This window comes from Lissotriton helveticus, chromosome 1_1 (assembly GCF_964261635.1).
Source record: "Lissotriton helveticus chromosome 1_1, aLisHel1.1, whole genome shotgun sequence".
Lineage (NCBI taxonomy): Eukaryota > Metazoa > Chordata > Amphibia > Caudata > Salamandridae > Lissotriton > Lissotriton helveticus.
The window spans coordinates 113,378,409-113,395,147 of NC_136057.1; the positions used below are offsets into that span (position 1 = coordinate 113,378,409).

A 16,739-nucleotide genomic window follows, 5' to 3' on the forward strand; every position below is an offset into this window, starting at 1 on the left:
AGTGAGGGAACCTTAAAACCCCAAGTAGACAAATTGGAAGCTATCAAAAACATTCCCCGACCAACCACCAGAAAAGAAGTACGAGCTTTCTTAGGGTTGGTTGGATATTATCGAAGATTCATTCCCCAGTTATCTGACGTGGCCAGCCCTCTCACAGACTTATTGAGAGGAAAACCTTCAAGAGCAAAAATCGGGTTGGGCCCAACGCAAGAGAAGAGTTTCGAAACCCTAAAGGCGGTATTGTGTCAAGCTCCGCTTTTGACTTGTCCTGATTACAAAAAGACCTTTGTTCTGCAAACAGACGCCTCAGATAAAGGACTGGGAGCTGTATTATCTCAACCCGATAATCAGGGGTTGCTTAAGCCAGTACTGTTTTTGAGTCGCAAACTATTCCCGAGGGAGACACGCTATGCCACCATGGAGAAGGAATGCTTGGCCATCAAATGGGCAATGGAATCTTTGCAATACTATTTGCTGGGCAGAACTTTCTTTCTAGTTACCGACCATGCTCCTCTAACTTGGTTAGCAACCCACAAGGAAACTAATGCTAAAGTGTTAAGATGGTTTTTAGCCTTACAGCCTTTTTCATTTCAGACTCTGCACATGCCAGGGAAGTTCCAAGGGAATGTAGATTATCTCTCCAGATTTCCGACAGCTGAATGGCCCGATCGTCCATCTCCAGAAGAGAGGCAATGTGATAGAGAGTACCCTATCACCCAGGTTAATGAACACTTCAAGATGGTGTCCAGTGGCCCACTTCAACGAGAGACATCCAGCGGTCTAGCCTACGGCGCACAAGAGGAAAAGAAGCCCGAACAGGAGTTAAAAGGGAACCGTTGGTTCAGGTGGGGGCCGTCTGGTGATTGGAGACCCGGAGGAGACACAGCTGCGACGGACGACGGCAGAGGAGAGGCTGGAACTACGCAGGACCAAAGACCGGACAAGGAAGTTCGTGACATCGGAGTAAAGACCAGAGACGGAGAAAGCACGGAGTCGACGACTCGACGGAGCGGCGGAGCTGTCCCACGGGAGGTTTCCCCAACACACACCGCGCTCGTATACGGCTGTCCCACCGAGCAACAGAACACCGCGATACCCAATGCTACGGTCACCAGGGACCGTAGCCCCAGGCAAGTGACGTGGGGAGAAAGGTGGAGGAGGAGGTTGGAGGGCACAGGACAGTTGGGCTTGTGGCATAAATAAAGTTGTGCACGCTGCATGCGAACACTCTTTTCTTCACTCCCCGGTAGCCCTGGTTCCCCGACCTTTCATCCAAGTTAGGAAGTCCCTAACCTCGGTGTCCCAGAATCTTGGTGACGGGTGCATGCATAGAGCCTTAAGAACCTATACAGTTCGTGACGGTAGTGTCTTTCTGTTTGCCTTTTGGGAACGTCGATACGAGTGACTTGCAAGGAAGAGTAAGCCCGAGACAAGAGAATCCGAGAACTGCTTCCCTGAACTCCAGCGACCATACCCGATATGTTTTGTTGAACTGCTACTGAGTTTCTATGAGAGATTTATCTTGTTAAACGCTGAAATAAAAAGCTGATATTGCTACTGTCAATGACTGTTTGAAAGGGTTAATTAAGCACCATGGAGAGAAACGCTTACAGCGCCACTTCACGGAGTTTGCCAGTGAAACAGTACTTTCGTTTTCTCGTCTTTCTGTTGGTGTGTGGAGTGGAAAACGTTTAATGCAATCCTTAACGACTGTTTAGTTTATAAAATGTGTACCACAGCTCCTCTGTGTTCAGAGATGTGGTCTTTTTAAATCATACTATTTACGTTTTGTAAGGATGTAAGCATATAAGCAATGGACATTGAAACGGGTCCCTTCCATGTGTTTACTTTTCAGGCAAAAAACACGCTTTGATTTCTAAATAGTGAGTGTAAACGTATTGAGGTAACCATGTTGTTCCAGTTTATATTACACATGCTTTACTTAATCTTGCATTCCCTACAATGTGTTCAGTTGGGTGTTGCAATTGCTTTGCGTGAAAAGTTGGTTCTAGAATATATACAAAATGTATGCAGATCAATATGGTGCCTGGAAAATTAAAGAACCATAATGCACAACGTAGATAGAGTGTGACCCTATCTGGGATGTGGAAATATTTTGCAAATCTAGTTGTCCAAGGGACAATAAGCTACAGAAATCTACTAGCACTGCAAATAAATCAAAATGCCTGGCCTACTTCATAAATCAATTATACGGGCTTCCAAAAAAATGTACCCCTTATGTGTAGTGCGGACTATGACGATATTGACTTTACACAGTGAAGCTTTTGCTTGAGGAAAAAAAGTTGTATAAAATTTCAGTGTCCGCTGTACTGGAAAATCAATATCATATATTTACATAGTATACATTTAGCATAAGGTATTGCAAAAAAATAAAATACAATAACAAGCATTTCAGACCCAAGCTGGTATTTACAAAACATCTGTGATCCAGCCGTAAGTCAGAAATGGACATACATGTTTGAGTGTATCTCAAGTACAGCTCTGTTTTCTCCGGCAATGTGAAGGTTAGCTTTTCTAATACATCAGGGGTGTGAGGAATCCTTTCTTATGAGACAGTTCTGAAGATTTCATTTCAACTTACAGCAAAGTATTATCTCACAGTGTGTTCAGGGTTCTCATTTGAATGACTGTGACATTGCAATACATAATGGCCATATAGAAAACTCATTGGTGTACCCCAGCCTGACCTCACTTGTGGGGCAAGCGGCGGGCTAGACAGGTTTATGACTGAGGTATCGCAGTCTTACCAACGGTCCCAAACAGAACTTACAGTGATACTTGGTGATGAGTTTATAGGATCGTCAACGAACAAGACCTCATTTTTTTACAGTGGGTCAAGAAGAGCATTAAAACTTCCCAAAGGAGAGTGCTACGTGAGAGTCTTGAAGGGCTTGATTAAATCCCAGAGCCATTTCCATTGCCTGTGCTAGCGAGGCACAACTGATACGAGAACAAGTTGTGTAGCAATGCTCAAATATGAAATGGCTAAACTCGTGATTAGCCGGTATCAGGGCTAAGGAAGGGAAACTCTTATCAATCTTGTCTGTTCCAAGCAGGCTTTTGATGTTCCTTGGAATTAACTGTAAGGAATTCTGTCTATGGAAATTAGTTTTTATGCTTATGATACACCGCTGGATGAATCCTGCGTTATCAGTATGAACATGGTATCAAAAAAGAAGGCAGTGCCATCAAAACGGCTGTGTTTGGAGCCGCGAGGTTTCACCGCTAATACTTACCACAGAGCTGTGATAGAATTAGACTTCGGCAGCAGCTTTACCACAATGGGCCATATGGACGAACACATTTTGCCATAGACACAGAATGGGCAAAACCCTTTGATGCATCTAATGATTCCATCTTGAGTGGCCAGTATTTGTCATAATAGTCGTACTTCAGTGAGGGCCGTCTGCTTTGTAAGAGTGTGTCCTGAACCATACATGTCAGACCAAAACCAAAGATTCCTCGCCATCAGATGATCAAATGTTTACCTATTACGGTTTAGAGTATGGTTTGGCCCAATTACTGCTCACTTATGGTGCAGAGGAGAAGAGGCCTGTCCAGGGGTGCAGAGGAGGAGAGGCCTGTCCAGAGGAGGGGCAAAGAGGAGAGGCCTGTCCAGAGGAGGGGCAGAGGAGGAGAGGCCTGTCCAGGGGTGCAGAGGAGGTGAGGCCTGTCCAGGGGTGCAGAGGAGGAGAGGACTGTCCAGAGGAGGGGCAGAGGAGGTGAGGCCTGTCCAGAGGAGGGGCAGAGAAGGAGAGGTGTGCAGAGGAGGTGAGGCCTGTCCAGGGGTGCAGAGGAGCTGAGGCCTGTCCAGGATGTGCAGAGGAGGTGAGGCCCGTGCCGGGGTGCAGAGGAGGTGAGGCCTGTCCAGGGGTGCAGAGGAGGTGAGGCCTGTCCAGGGGTGCAGAGGAGGTGAGGCCTGTCCTGGGGTGCAGAGGTGGAGAGGCCTGTCCAGGGCAAGCAGTGGAGGTGAAGCCTGTTCAGGGGGAGCAGAGGAGGTGAGGTCTGTCCATGGGTAGAAGAGGAGGTGAGGCCTGTCCTGAGGGCAGAGGAGGTGACCCTGTCTAGGGGGTGCAAAGGAGGTGAGGCCTGTCCTGGGGTGCAGAGGAGGAGAGGCCTGTCCAGGGGTGCAGAGGATGTGAGGTCTGTCCTGAGGGGTGCAGAGGAGATGCCTCTCCAGCGGGAGCAGAGGAGGTGAGGCCTGTCCTGGGGTGCAGAGGAGGTAAGGTGTTAGAAAGGCGGCCCCGGGGGAGGCAGAAGATATCTGACTGACCACCCCTAGGTCCACCCCTCCGTCGAGAAGTAGCCGAGCGTTAGCGAGAGGCCTCCTGGGTGAGGTTCCTCTCCTAGGTTCGTACAGCAGAGCAATCACACCACTACAAATGGACACCACACAGGAGGATAAGTTATTTAGGCTTTTATCAAGAATAAAAGGTTGTTTGTCTTCAGCGATAGGGACAGGCAGATCGAGGGATCTGAAAAGTCTCGTAAATGGGGGACAGGGTAGCGGGATAGTCTTGGTCCTGAGGACGGAAGGTATACCCTGCGCACAGCTCTCAATCCTCGAGCCGGGGGGTTCCGAGAGGATGGGCCGCGGCAGCGCCAGCAGGCCCTAAAGATGGTTCAGCGAATCTGGGCCGCGGCAGCGCCAGCAGGCTCCAAAGATGGTTCAGCTAAGATGGACCGGGGCAGCACCAGCAGGCTCCAAGGATGGTTCAGCTAAGATGGACCGCGGCAGCGCCAGCAGGCTCCAAGGATGGTTCAGTTAGAATGGGCCGCGGCAGCGCCAGCAGGCTCCAAAGATGGGTCAGCTCAAGATGGACCGCGGTAGCGCCAGCAGGCTCCTAAGATGGTTGCAGGTTTCAGGGGAAAAGGAGTTTGTCTCGGGGCCAGCCGCGACAGGACGTGGTGGTCCAAGATGGAGTCGGACGAGGCCTCGTGCTCGTAACGTGATGGGCCCAGGATGGAGTCGGGCCGGTAGGGTTGGGGATATGCTGGGTCCGCCATGTTCCAGGAGAGGAGAGCGATGGTGTGTCCGGGGGGTTGCTCTTGTTGGTAGTTCATGTAAGGTCGGGCCAAGGGGCGCCCGGGGTCTGATGGAGGGCCGTTGTCGTCCTGGGCCCGCCATGCGGGGAGATTTATCTTGTTAAACGCTGAAATAAAATGCTGATATTGCTACTGTCAATGACTGTTTGAAAGGGTTAATTAAGCACCAGGGAGAGAAACACTTACAGCGCCACTTCACGGAGTTTGCCAGTGAAACAGTACTTTCGTTTTCTCGTCTTTCTATTAGTGTGTGGAGTGGAAAACGTTTAATGCAATCCTTAACGACTGTTTAGTTTATAAAATGTGTACCACAGCTCTGTGTTCAGAGATGTGGTCTTTTTAAATCATACTATTTACGTTTTGTAAGGATGTAAGCATATAAGCAGTGGACATTGAAACGGGTCCCTTCCATGTGTTTACTTTTCAGGCAAAAAACACGCTTTGATTTCTAAATAGTGAGTGTAAACGTATTGAGGTAACCATGTTGTTCCAGTTTATATTACACATGCTTTACTTAATCTTGCATTCCCTACAATGTGTTCAGTTGGGTGTTGCAATTGCTTTGCGTGAAAAGTTGGTTCTAGAATATGTCAAAAATGTATGCAGATCAATATGTGGCCTGGAAAATTAAAGAACCATAATGCACAACGTAGATAGAGTGTGACCCTATCTGGGATGTGGAAATATTTTGCAAATCTAGTTGTCCAAGGGACAATAAGTCCTTTGATGTCCGGACCCTCTCACCTGGGGGTCAGAGGGGGCGGGATGATGGTGTCCAGACACCCAGCAGGTGGGTGGAGCCAGCGCCCAGGGAGGCCGGAGGGCGATTAATACCAGGCGTCCGGGGACGACTGGAGGGCCATCGAAACTTCCCTCCTCTAGGATCTGTTGAGTGGCCACTCTACCACCCAGGGGGATCTTGGTGCCTCGATGTCGGGGCTTCGCTGGGGCCGGGGCCGAGGCCACGTGCTCGGGACGTGGTGGTCCAAGATGGAGTCGGACGAGGCCTCGTGCTCGTGCTCGTAACGTGATGGGCCCAGGATGGAGTCGGGCCGGTAGGGTTGGGGATATGCTGGGTCCGCCATGTTCCAGGGGAGGAGAGCGATGGTGTGTCCGGGGGGTTGCTCTTGTTGGTAGTTCGTGTAAGGTCGGGCCAAGGGGCGCCCGGGGTCTGATGGAGGGCCGTTGTCGTCCTGGGCCCGCCATGCGGGGAGGGTTAGGACCACGCCGTGGGGCCGGGTCCAACACGCGTCCCCCCCAGCTGAAGGCAGGGGAGAGTCACCCATCTTCTTGGGGGGTCTCCTCGCCGAGGCGGAAAAACCGGGACAGGCCATCAGCATTGGCGTGGTCGTTGCCAGGGCGATGCTCCACAGTGAAGTCCATCCCTTGGAGGGAGATGGACCATCGCAGTAGCTTCGGGTTCTCGCCCCGCATCTGCATCAGCCACCGCAGAGGCCGGTGGTCGGTCTGCACCCGGAAGTGGGTGCCGAAGAGGTAGGGCCGGAGCTTCTTTAAGGCCCACACGACGGCGAAGGCTTCCCTCTCAATGGTGCTCCATCGTTGTTCCCTAGCCAGCAGGCGCCGACTGATGAAGGCCACGGGAAGGTCGATTCCGTCAGGGTTCACTTGTGAGAGGACCGCCCCAATGCCGTGCTTGGAGGCGTCTGTTTGGACCACAAACTCTCGGCTGTAGTCAGGAGCCTGAAGCACAGGGGCGGTGCACATGGCAGTCTTTAGTGTTTCGAAGGCTGCTTGGCACTCTGAGGTCCAGTGTACCTTGTGGGATAGTCTCTTGGAGGTTAGTGCTGTGAGGGGCCCCACAATGCTCCCATAGTTTTTTATGAAACGCCGATAATATCCTGTGAGCCCCAGGAAGGCTCGGACTGCGGTCTGGGTGACCGGGGGCTCCCAGGCCCGGATGGCGTCAATCTTCGGCTGGAGGGGAGCCACCTGGCCGCTCCCTACTTGGTGCCCCAGATAGGTCACAGACCCTTGGCCTATCTGGCACTTGCTGGCTTTTATTGTCAATCCGGCCCGTCAGAGGGCCGTCAGGACCTCCCAGAGGTGTGTCTGGTGTTCGCCCCAGTCGAGGCTGTATACTGCAATATCGTCCAGATACGCGGCACTGAACTCTTCTAGCCCCGCCAGCACTCTATTCACGAGTCTCTGGAAGGTGGCCGGGGCATTTTTCATGCCAAAGGGCATCACGGTGAAATGGTAGTGGCCATCAGGGGTCGAGAAAGCAGATCGCTCTTGGGCACCAGGGGTGAGGCCGATCTGCCAATACCCGGCCGTGAGGTCGAAGGTGCTGAGATACCTGGCGGCCCCCAGGCGATCGATCAGCTCATCCGCCCGGGGGATGGAATGGGCGTCGGTCCTGGTGACGGCAATCAGCCCCCGGTAGTCGACACAGAACCTGAGCTCCGGGGGTGCGCCGGGGGCGGCGGCTTTAGGGACCAGGACCACGGGACTGGCCCAGGGACTTTTGGAGGGTTCGACTACCCTCAGAGCCAGCATCTTGGAGTAGTGTGGCTCACTGGTTAGAGGCGGCAGACCAGAGAGCAGAAGTCGGCCCGGGACCAGGGTTCAATTCCCGACGCGGCAGGGTCGTGGACCTGGGTCAGCGGACTCGATAATTCTCGCTTCGGTGCTTACTCTAATCAGGGGTTCCACTCTGCAACTCTGGGCATTAGCTTGCCTAATCTCCACAACGGCCCCATCAATTCCGGGGATGCGTGGCTCCACCTTGGGGACTCCCAGCAGGGACCATCCCACAGGGAAAGCCAGGACGGGTTCCCCAGAGTTATACAGCACCAGGAAACCTATGGACGGGTAGCAGTGCGCTTTACAAGCTCAAATACATTACATTACATTACTTCAGACTGAATGCAGGCCCGCACTCGGTCGGGAACTCGGAAAGCCCGGTGTCGTACAGGCGGGCTGTCCCCAGTCTCTACATCGTGTACACACCACCGGGTGACTCCGGGGGTGAGGGAGAAGAGGTCTGCAAATTGTCCCAGCAGCTTCCGGCAGTCCTGGTGCTGTTCTGGGGTCAGGGTAGAGGAGAGGTGCGGGCAAAGTGAGGCTTGAGCCTGTTGGCGTGCAGAACCCGGAGAGGGTTCCGGGGGGACTCCATGTCCACCAAGTAAGTGACGGGGCTCTTGCGCTCCACCACTTTGAAGGGCCCCGTCCATTTGTCCTGGAGGGCACAAGGTTCGACCGGGGACATGACCCAGACCTGCTGGCCCGGCTCGAACTCGATGGACGAGGCATTCTGGTCATACCAGCATTTCATTTCCTCCTGACTGGACTCAAGGTTGGCCTCAGCAAGTTCCTGGAACTTCCGAGTCTGGTTGCGGAGGGTCAGGAGGTACCGGTAGACGTCCGGGGGGTGCATCTTGGGCAGCCGTCTCCCAGCCTTCTTTGACCAAGCTGAGGGGGCCTCGGACAGGATGCCCATACAGCAGTTTGAAAGGGCTGAACCCCAGGGACTTCTGGGGCACCTCGATAGGCGAACAGGAGGCAGGGCAATAGGACATCCCATTTGCGTCGCAGCGGCTCTTCTAGGCCCTTGATCATCCCTTTCAAGGTTCGGTTAAACCGTTCCACAAGTCCAATTCCTTGGGGGTGATACGGGGTGGTGAACTTATATGTGACCCCACACTGTTGCCACAGGGACTGCATATATTTAGATATAAAGTTGGTGCCCCGATCACTCACGACCTCTCGGGGGAAGCCGACTCGGGAGAAAATCCCCATTAGCGCTCGACCCACCACGGGGGCCGTGATGGTCCGAGGGGGATGGCTTCCGGATAGCGGGTGGCATGGTCCACCAGGACGAGGATGAAGCGATGCCCCTGAGAGGTGCGGGGGTCCAGGGGCCCCACGATGTCGATCCCCACTCGCTCGAAGGGGGTGGTGACCACGGGAAAAGGCTGGAGCGGGGCTTTGATTCTCCCCCCGCTCTTCCCGCTGGCTTGGCAGGTCGTACATGTTTGGCAGTGGTTATTCACATCGTTGCGCATTTTCGGCCAGTAAAAATGGGTCACCAGGCGGCTGTAGGTCTTGTCCTGCCCCAGGTGCCCGGCGAGGGGCACGTCATGTGCCAGGTTCAGGAGAAAGTCTTGGAATCGGAGGGGGACGACCAGCACTCGGCTGGCTCCCAGTTCGGCAATCTTCTGTTCGCTATAGAGGAGTTCGTGGTCCCAATAGACCCAGTGGGACCCCGAGGGGTCTCCGGCGGCTTGAGTGGCGGCTTGTTGACGGATTCCCTCGAGGGAGGGACAGGTTTTCTGTTCCTGTCAGAACTGTTCGCGGGTGGGGCCACCTTCTTGGCGCCATTGAGCTAGTTCTGGAAGGTGGCCGAGCTCGGTGAGATCTTTAGCGTCGGATCCCTGGGGCCCGTTTTCAGTGTTGGCGTCCTCGGAGACGGCGGGCGGCGGAGGTGCCGGCCACTCCGGTTCTTCAGGCGGGGTGTCTTCGTTCGGGGCGGAGGCCCGGGCGGCCATGGATTGAGTGGTCGCACAGACCCACTCGGGCAGGCCGAGCATCCCCAGATGCTCTCTCCGCTCAACGTGGGCCCAGGGGGAACTTTCCAGGTCGTTCCCGAGGAGGCAGTCCACGGGGGCATCGTCCCGGACAGTCACTTTCAGCATGCCCGACACCCCTCCCCACTCGAAGGGAATGCGTGCCATCTGGCACAAGCTCTCGGAGTTGTCTGCCGACCGTACCGGGCACAGGATGTTGGGCAGGATTTGTTCAGGGGTCACCAAATGGCAGCGGACCGCCGTCACGCTGGCTCCAGTGTCACGGAGGGCTTGGGCCCTGTGTCCATTAATGGTGACCCACTGGCGGTACTTCTGGGTGTTGCCTGGGATCGGGGCTCGGGGGATCATGTCTCCTTCGCCCAGACACACCAGGGACATGGCTGCGGGCTCCCACTCGGTCTGTTCGGGGACTTCGTCCTCTTCCTCGCCTCCGTCTTCACCCAGGGCGGCGGCCATGATCTGGCGGTTTGGAGGACCGGTGGTGCCGGGTCGCTGGTTCATCGGGCAGAGAGGGTCATTAGCATAGCGACCCAGCCGCTGGCCTCTGTGGCAAGTAACGTTTGGGCGGGGCCCCGGTCGTGCTGGAGGGGCCCCCCTTCGGCCCAGGGATGGCGAAGTGGAGGTAGGGGAGGACCCCGTGGGGGCGTCTCGGCCCCTGCTCTGGCCTCCTCCGCCGCCTCGTGGTCGGTGGTTCCCCGGGGATCGCCGGCCGTAGTCTACCACATCGGACTCCAGGGGACTCGGGTGCTCACCCATCTATCAGCCTCGACAGCGAGTTTTCGTGGCTCTGTCAGTTTGCTGTCGAGGAGATGCTGGTGGAGTTCGATGAAGCAGTTGTTGGAAAGATGTTCCCATATAATGAGGTCGGCCAACTGCTGGAAGGTGGTGACCTGACTGCCTTTGATCCACCCCTCGAAGGCTCTGCTAAAAAAGTTCAGGTATTCCACCCATGTGGTACCGGGGATTTTTTTACAGTCTCGGAATCGCTGCCGGTACATTTCGGGGGTGAGTCCGTAGCGAGTGAGGAGGGCGGCTTTCATGTGTTCGTACGAGGTCATCTCGGCATCGGGAAGCTCTAGCAGAGCGTCCCTCCCTTCGTTGACGAACTTCCCCCACAAGCCGGCGCCCCAGTCCTTGAGGGGTACTCGATGGGCGGTCATGGCTACCTCATAGGCTTTGAACCACTGTTGGATGTCGTCGTTCTTATAGTATTCTTTGATGACATCCTTGGGTATGTGCACCTTCGTGTCCACCGGAGGGAGCGAGGTCTTGCCCCCGGAGGCGTTGGCCTCATTTGTCTTGGCCGTGATCTCTAGTTCCTTTAAGCCACGCTCATGCTCGTACGTGAGTTTCTTTTCTTCGAGTTCTCTTTGTCTTCGTTTCTCCTCCAGATCTCCTTCTAGTCGTAGTTGCTCGAGGGCTATTTTTTTCTCGGCCAGCTGTAGTTCTCCGTCTAGCCGGAGTCGGGCTAGGTCTAGTTCGTGCAGCCTGTTCCTCTCTCGTTCTCGGGCGTCTTCGTGGGAGAGGCCCGTGTCTAGGTTTGCAGGTCTTTCCCCCGCTGGGGATGTGTTGGTCTCCGGACTTCTGTTCGGGCCCGGGTTATCTTCATTCTGGGGTGGCGAGTCTCCGGCTTCCACCCATGATTGTAGGGCCAGTTTAAAGTCTTCCTTGGTGCTTAGGCCAGTGGTAGCGATGCCCAGATCTTTGCAGAATTGTTTCAACTCCTTATGACTGAACTCTTCCATTTTCTCTTTCCGGAATTCTGCAGTCGGTCTGGTTTCTTGAGTAGTCATGCTCGCGGTGTGTTTTTCTCGGTAGCGGTTGACTCACTCTCTGTACGAATTGCTTTGGCTCGGATCGCACCGCCTGACACCACTGTTAGAAAGGCGGCCCCGGGGGAGGCAGAAGATGTCTGACTGACCACCCCTAGGTCCACCCCTCCATCGAGAAGTAGCCGAGCGTTAGCGAGAGGCCTCCTGGGTGAGGGTCCTCTCCTAGGTTCGTACAGCAGAGCAATCACACCACTACAAATGGACACCACACAGGAGGATAAGTTATTTAGGCTTTTATCAAGAATAAAAGGTTGTTTGTCTTCAGCGATAGGGACAGGCAGATCGAGGGATCTGAAAAGTCTCGTAAATGGGGGACAGGGTAGCGGGATAGTCTTGGTCCTGAGGACGGAAGGTATACCCTGCGCACAGCTCTCAATCCTCGAGCCGGGGGGTTCCAAGAGGATGGGCCGCGGCAGCGCCAGCAGGCCCTAAAGATGGTTCAGCGAATCTGGGCCGCGGCAGCGCCAGCAGGGTCCAAAGATGGTTCAGCTTAGATGGACCGCGGCAGCGCCATCAGGCTCCAAGGATGGTTCAGCTAAGATGGACCGCGGCAGCGCCAGCAGGCTCCAAGGATGGTTCAGTTAGGATGGGCCGCGGCAGCGCCAGCAGGCTCCAAAGATGGGTCAGCTCAAGATGGACCGCGGTAGCGCCAGCAGGCTCCAAAGATGGTTGCAGGTTTCAGGGGAAAAGGAGTTCGTCTCGGGGTCTGCCGCGACAGCGTCAGCAGGGCTCTCGACTCCAGGATACAACTGCCGTCCTACTCCGGGGCTGGCCCAGATATAGGACTGGAGTCCTTTGATGTCCGGACCCTCTCGCCTGGGGTCAGAGGGGCCGGGATGATGGTGTCCAGACACCCAGCAGGGGGGTGGAGCCAGCGCCCAGGGAGGCCGGAGGGCGATTGATACCAGGCGTCCGGGGACGACTGGAGGGCCATCGAAACTTCCCTCCTCTAGGATCTGTTGAGTGGCCACTCTACCACCCGGGGGGATCTTGGTGCCTCGATGTCGGGGCTTCGCTGGGGCCTTGGCCGGGGCCGAGGCCACGTGCTCGGGACGTGGTGGTCCAAGATGGAGTCGGACGAGGCCTCGTGCTCGTAACGTGATGGGCCCAGGATGGAGTCGGGCCGGTAGGGTTGGGGATATGCTGGGTCCGCCATGTTCCAGGGGAGGAGAGCGATGGTGTGTCCGGGGGGTTGCTCTTGTTGGTAGTTCGTGTAAGGTCGGGCCAATGGGCGCCCGGGGTCTGATGAAGGGCCGTTGTCGTCCTGGGCCCGCCATGCGGGAGGGTTAGGACCTCGCCGTGGGGCCGGGTCCAACATAAGGCATATCCATGGGGTGCAGAGGAGGTTAGGCCTGTCCAAGGGGTCCAGAGTTGTTGAGGCCTGTCCAGGGGTGCAGAGGAGGTGAAGCCTGTCCTGGGGAGAAGAGGAGGTGAGCATGTCCAGGGGGAGAAGAGGAGGTGAGCCTGTCCAATGGGGTGCAGAGGAGGTGAATCCTGTCCAAGGAGGTGCAGATGAGGTGAGGCCTGTCCAGGGGATGCAGGGGAGGCCTGTTGTCAAGGGTTGTGTTTACTCACAGTGCCAACACTCCCAGGAGCAGAACATGAGATTTTTCAAATTCCACCACTGGTTTTCCCACAGCCACCAACTGAAGAGTTAACTAGTGGCCGTGCGAACCCAGCCGGGAGAAAGGGGCATGGGACAGAGAAGAGACTGCCTGACCTTCTGGCTCTTCCACTCTACTTCTTCCTTTCTGCTGTACTCCATTTTATGCCGTTCTTACTCCCTCTCTATCTTCAAGACCTGGCTGTTCGAGCAGTAGCGGACCCCCCCCCCCCCCTAGCGCCTTGAGACCCTCCGGGTGAGTAGTGCGCGGTATAAATGCCTATGATTGATTGATTGATTGATTGATTGATGGAAATCGCTGTAACAGAAAAACACACCATTACTAATTTGATTTTTGGACTGTGTACCCCCCTGGACTTCTTCTGGCACTTTGATTCATACTAACTGGGTCACTCTCATGGACTTCTTTACTCTTGTCCTGCCCGCCATTTTGCTGCTGTTCTCGGCCGCTTTTCTCTGGACCCTGACCCGCCATCTTGTCCATTCCCTCGTCCTTTAACCCTTTGTCCCTCGTTTCCCCTTTGACGATCCTATGATTTGCCTTTTCTCCATTCCCTTGCATCCCTCCCACCCTCTCTTGGTGCTGAGACTACGTCCCCCCTCCTTAATGGAACTCTGCTCTCCTGGTTTTTTGGGTCTTGACCTGAGAAAATCTACTATTTGTATATTTATGTATATAGAGATAACTCTAACCACTAGTATATGTAGTAGACCTGTACTCTCTACCATTCCTATGTGACTCTTAGAGTATATCCATTCGTATCCCTTCCCTATGTATATAGAGATAACTCTAATCACTAGCATGTGCAGTAGACCTTTGCACTCTCTACCATTCCTATGTGACTCTTAAAGTTTATCCATTTGTATCCCTTCCCTATGTATATAGAGATAACTCTAATCACTAGTATGTGCAGTAGACCTTTGTAGTCTCTACCATTCCTATGTGACTCTTAGAGTATATCCATTTGTATCTCTTCCTTGAGTGACTTGCAACTTCTACGTTTGCAGTTTTTTCTGTGTTTATCTCTTCCGTGTGTGACTCTACATCTTGTACATTTGCAATTTTTTTCTGGGTGTATCTTTTATGTAACTCATGTAATTCCAAGTCCTTATGTATCGCTACTGGTTCTTATGTAAAGCGCTCTGACACCTTCAGGTAATGTTCGCGCTATTTAAATCGCATTAAATAAATAAATATATATATATGTGTCCTTACCCAGAGTGCCTGTGGCATTTGCTCCTCTTCTATTCTTTAATATAAGTACTTTATTCTTTGGTAACCTTCATTATAAACAACATTTTAGCACCCTTTAACTCTGTGAGTTAATTTATTCTTTTTCATTCATTCGTTCATTCAATCTCTGCCTTACTTTCTTATCTGAATTCTTCTTACTTCTCCCTTAGGAACCTTCTGGAGCCTCCGCTGTCAACCGAGCAATGAAGAAATCAGGATCCGAAGTATTCAATGGGTAAGTATTAATTCTTCTCTTTATATTTCTTTTTTCCTATTTACTTTAAATTGGTATTTCTCTCTAGTTCTAAATTACCAAACTAACTAACCGACGCACCGAAGCACTCTAACCTGCGCCTAAGCCTGGCACAAAACTGCACTATTTCTATCAAACTAGACTACCGAAAGAACGTGACTAATCTCTGAAAATCAGTTGGTGAAGTGCCTTGGTTCTAAAATCAACCGGCGCACTTCACAGCTTGTCTAGACCTCGCACCTGTGTCCAGGAGCGCATGACTAGGCCGGCAACTTGCACCGCTGTCTTCCCTGTTGGTAGTACAGGGGAGAATGCCCGGGTCCGTGCTAGAATCACCCGCGACCTTTTGCGAGCGGGTGATTTTTGCAATGCCGGTTCAAAGACAGATACCGCGAGACGAAGAAGAGCTTTGATTCCTTTTCCTGCACCCTGACACCTGTCCAGGGGGTGCAGAAGAGGTGAGGCCTGTACTGTGCTGAGGAGGTGAGACCTGTTCAGGGGGTGCAGAGGAGTTGAGGCCTGTCCTGGGCTGGGGGTGCAGTGGTGGTGCAGCCTATCCAGGAGGGGTGCAGACGAGGTGAGGCCTGTCAAGGGGGTGCAGAGGAGGTGAGGCCTGCCCAAGGGGGTGCAGAGGAGGTGAGTCCTGTCCAAGCGGGTACAGAGGAGGTGAGGCCTGTCCAGGCGAGTACAAAGGAGTTGAGGCCTGTCCTGGGCTGGGGGTGCAGTGGAGGTGAGGCCTCTCCAGGGGTGCGGAGGCGTGAGGCCTCTCCAAGCGGGTGCAGAGAAGGTGAGGCCTGTCCAGGGTGTGCAGAGGAGTTGAGGCCTGTCCAAGGGGTGCAGAGGAAGTGAGGCCTGTCCATGGGGGTGCAGAGGAGATGAGGTGTGTGAAGGGGGCGCAGAGGAGGGGAGGCCTGTCCAAGGGGTGCAGATGAGGTAAGGCCTGTCCAGGGTGTGCAGAGGAGTTGAGGCCTGTCCAGGGGGCTGCAGAGGAGGTGAGGTGTGTACAGGCGGCGCAGTTGAGATGAGGCCTGTCCAAGGGATGCAGAGCAGGTGAGGCCTGTCCAGGGGAGTGCAGAGCAGGTGAGGCCTGTCCAGGGGTGAAGATGAAGTGATGCCTGTCCAGGGGGTGCAGAGGAGGTGAAGCCTGTCCAGAGGGTGTGCAGAGGAAGTGATGCCTGTCCTGAGAGGTGCAGTGGAAGTGGGGCCTTCCAGTGGGTGCAGAGGAGGTGAGGCATGTCCAGGGGGTACAGAGTAGGTAAAGCCTGTCCAGGGGGGTGCAGAAGAGGCGAGGCCCGTCTTGTCCTGGTGAGGGCGATGCAAAGGAGGTGAGGCCTATCCAGGGGTTACATTGGAGGTGAGGCCTGTCCAGGGGATACAGTGGAGGTGAGTCCTGTCCAAGGGATTCAGAGGAGGTGTGGCCTATCCAGGGGTGCAGAGGAGGTGAGGCCTGTCCAGGGGGTACAGAGGAGGTGAGTCCTGTCTAGGGGGTGTAGATGAGGTGAGGCCTGTCCAGGGGTGCAGAGGAGGTGAGGCCTGTCCAGGGGTGTATTGTAGATGAAGAGTACTCCAGGAAACAGGTAAGTAATAAAGGTAGAGTTTATTCAGTTTGGGATAAGTATTGAGCCTCCTGCCTCAGCAACCGCCAGGTCGGAATGAAGGGAATCTGGAACCCACTGCATGCAATGCATGATTCCAGATTCCACATTCCATGGTGAGAGGCAGGAGAAGCATAGAGACTACAACATATCTTCTCTTCTTAATGAACAAAGTATGAGTCATATAATTACAAATCAAAAACATAAAACGATCATGTGAAATTCACGCAACTAAGCAATGAAATTAACCAAGTAATGGGATTATTAATATTAATAAAGAATGAAACAAAATCATTATACATAAAAGAATAAAACTTGTACTACATGAATATACATTGCTCAATCCTACTTTACAGTGTATCATGTAATAATCAAACAAGAAGAGCAAATGGAAGTAAGGAATAAAGATAGCTTAAGAATTAATACAACACAAAGTTATCAAACTTCCTGGGAGTATTACGTTGTCTTAGGGAACGAGGATCTGCTTGTGCAGGCAGACTGACCTGCTCGTTAACTCGCCCTGATCCACTAGGGACGGATTTGGGAATAGTCGTGACACCAGGACCATTTGAACAGGAAGAATTCTC

The 16,739-nt window shown here is 53.6% G+C and overlaps 1 protein-coding gene across 3 annotated transcripts in view; it reads left to right on the plus strand.

Annotated features, from left to right (window-relative positions):
* The window catches only part of LOC144763108 (uncharacterized), a 58,123-nt gene that overhangs the window by 9,505 nt on the left and 31,879 nt on the right, over nt 1–16,739 (plus strand). For 2 of the 3 annotated variants that reach the window (XM_078648519.1, XM_078648447.1), the window contains one exon: nt 14,475–14,539. The exons of the other annotated variant lie outside the window; for it this stretch is intronic. The gene's annotated coding sequence lies outside the window, so the exon portion shown is untranslated. The remainder of the gene's footprint in view (nt 1–14,474; nt 14,540–16,739) is intronic. 3 annotated transcript variants of the gene reach the window in all.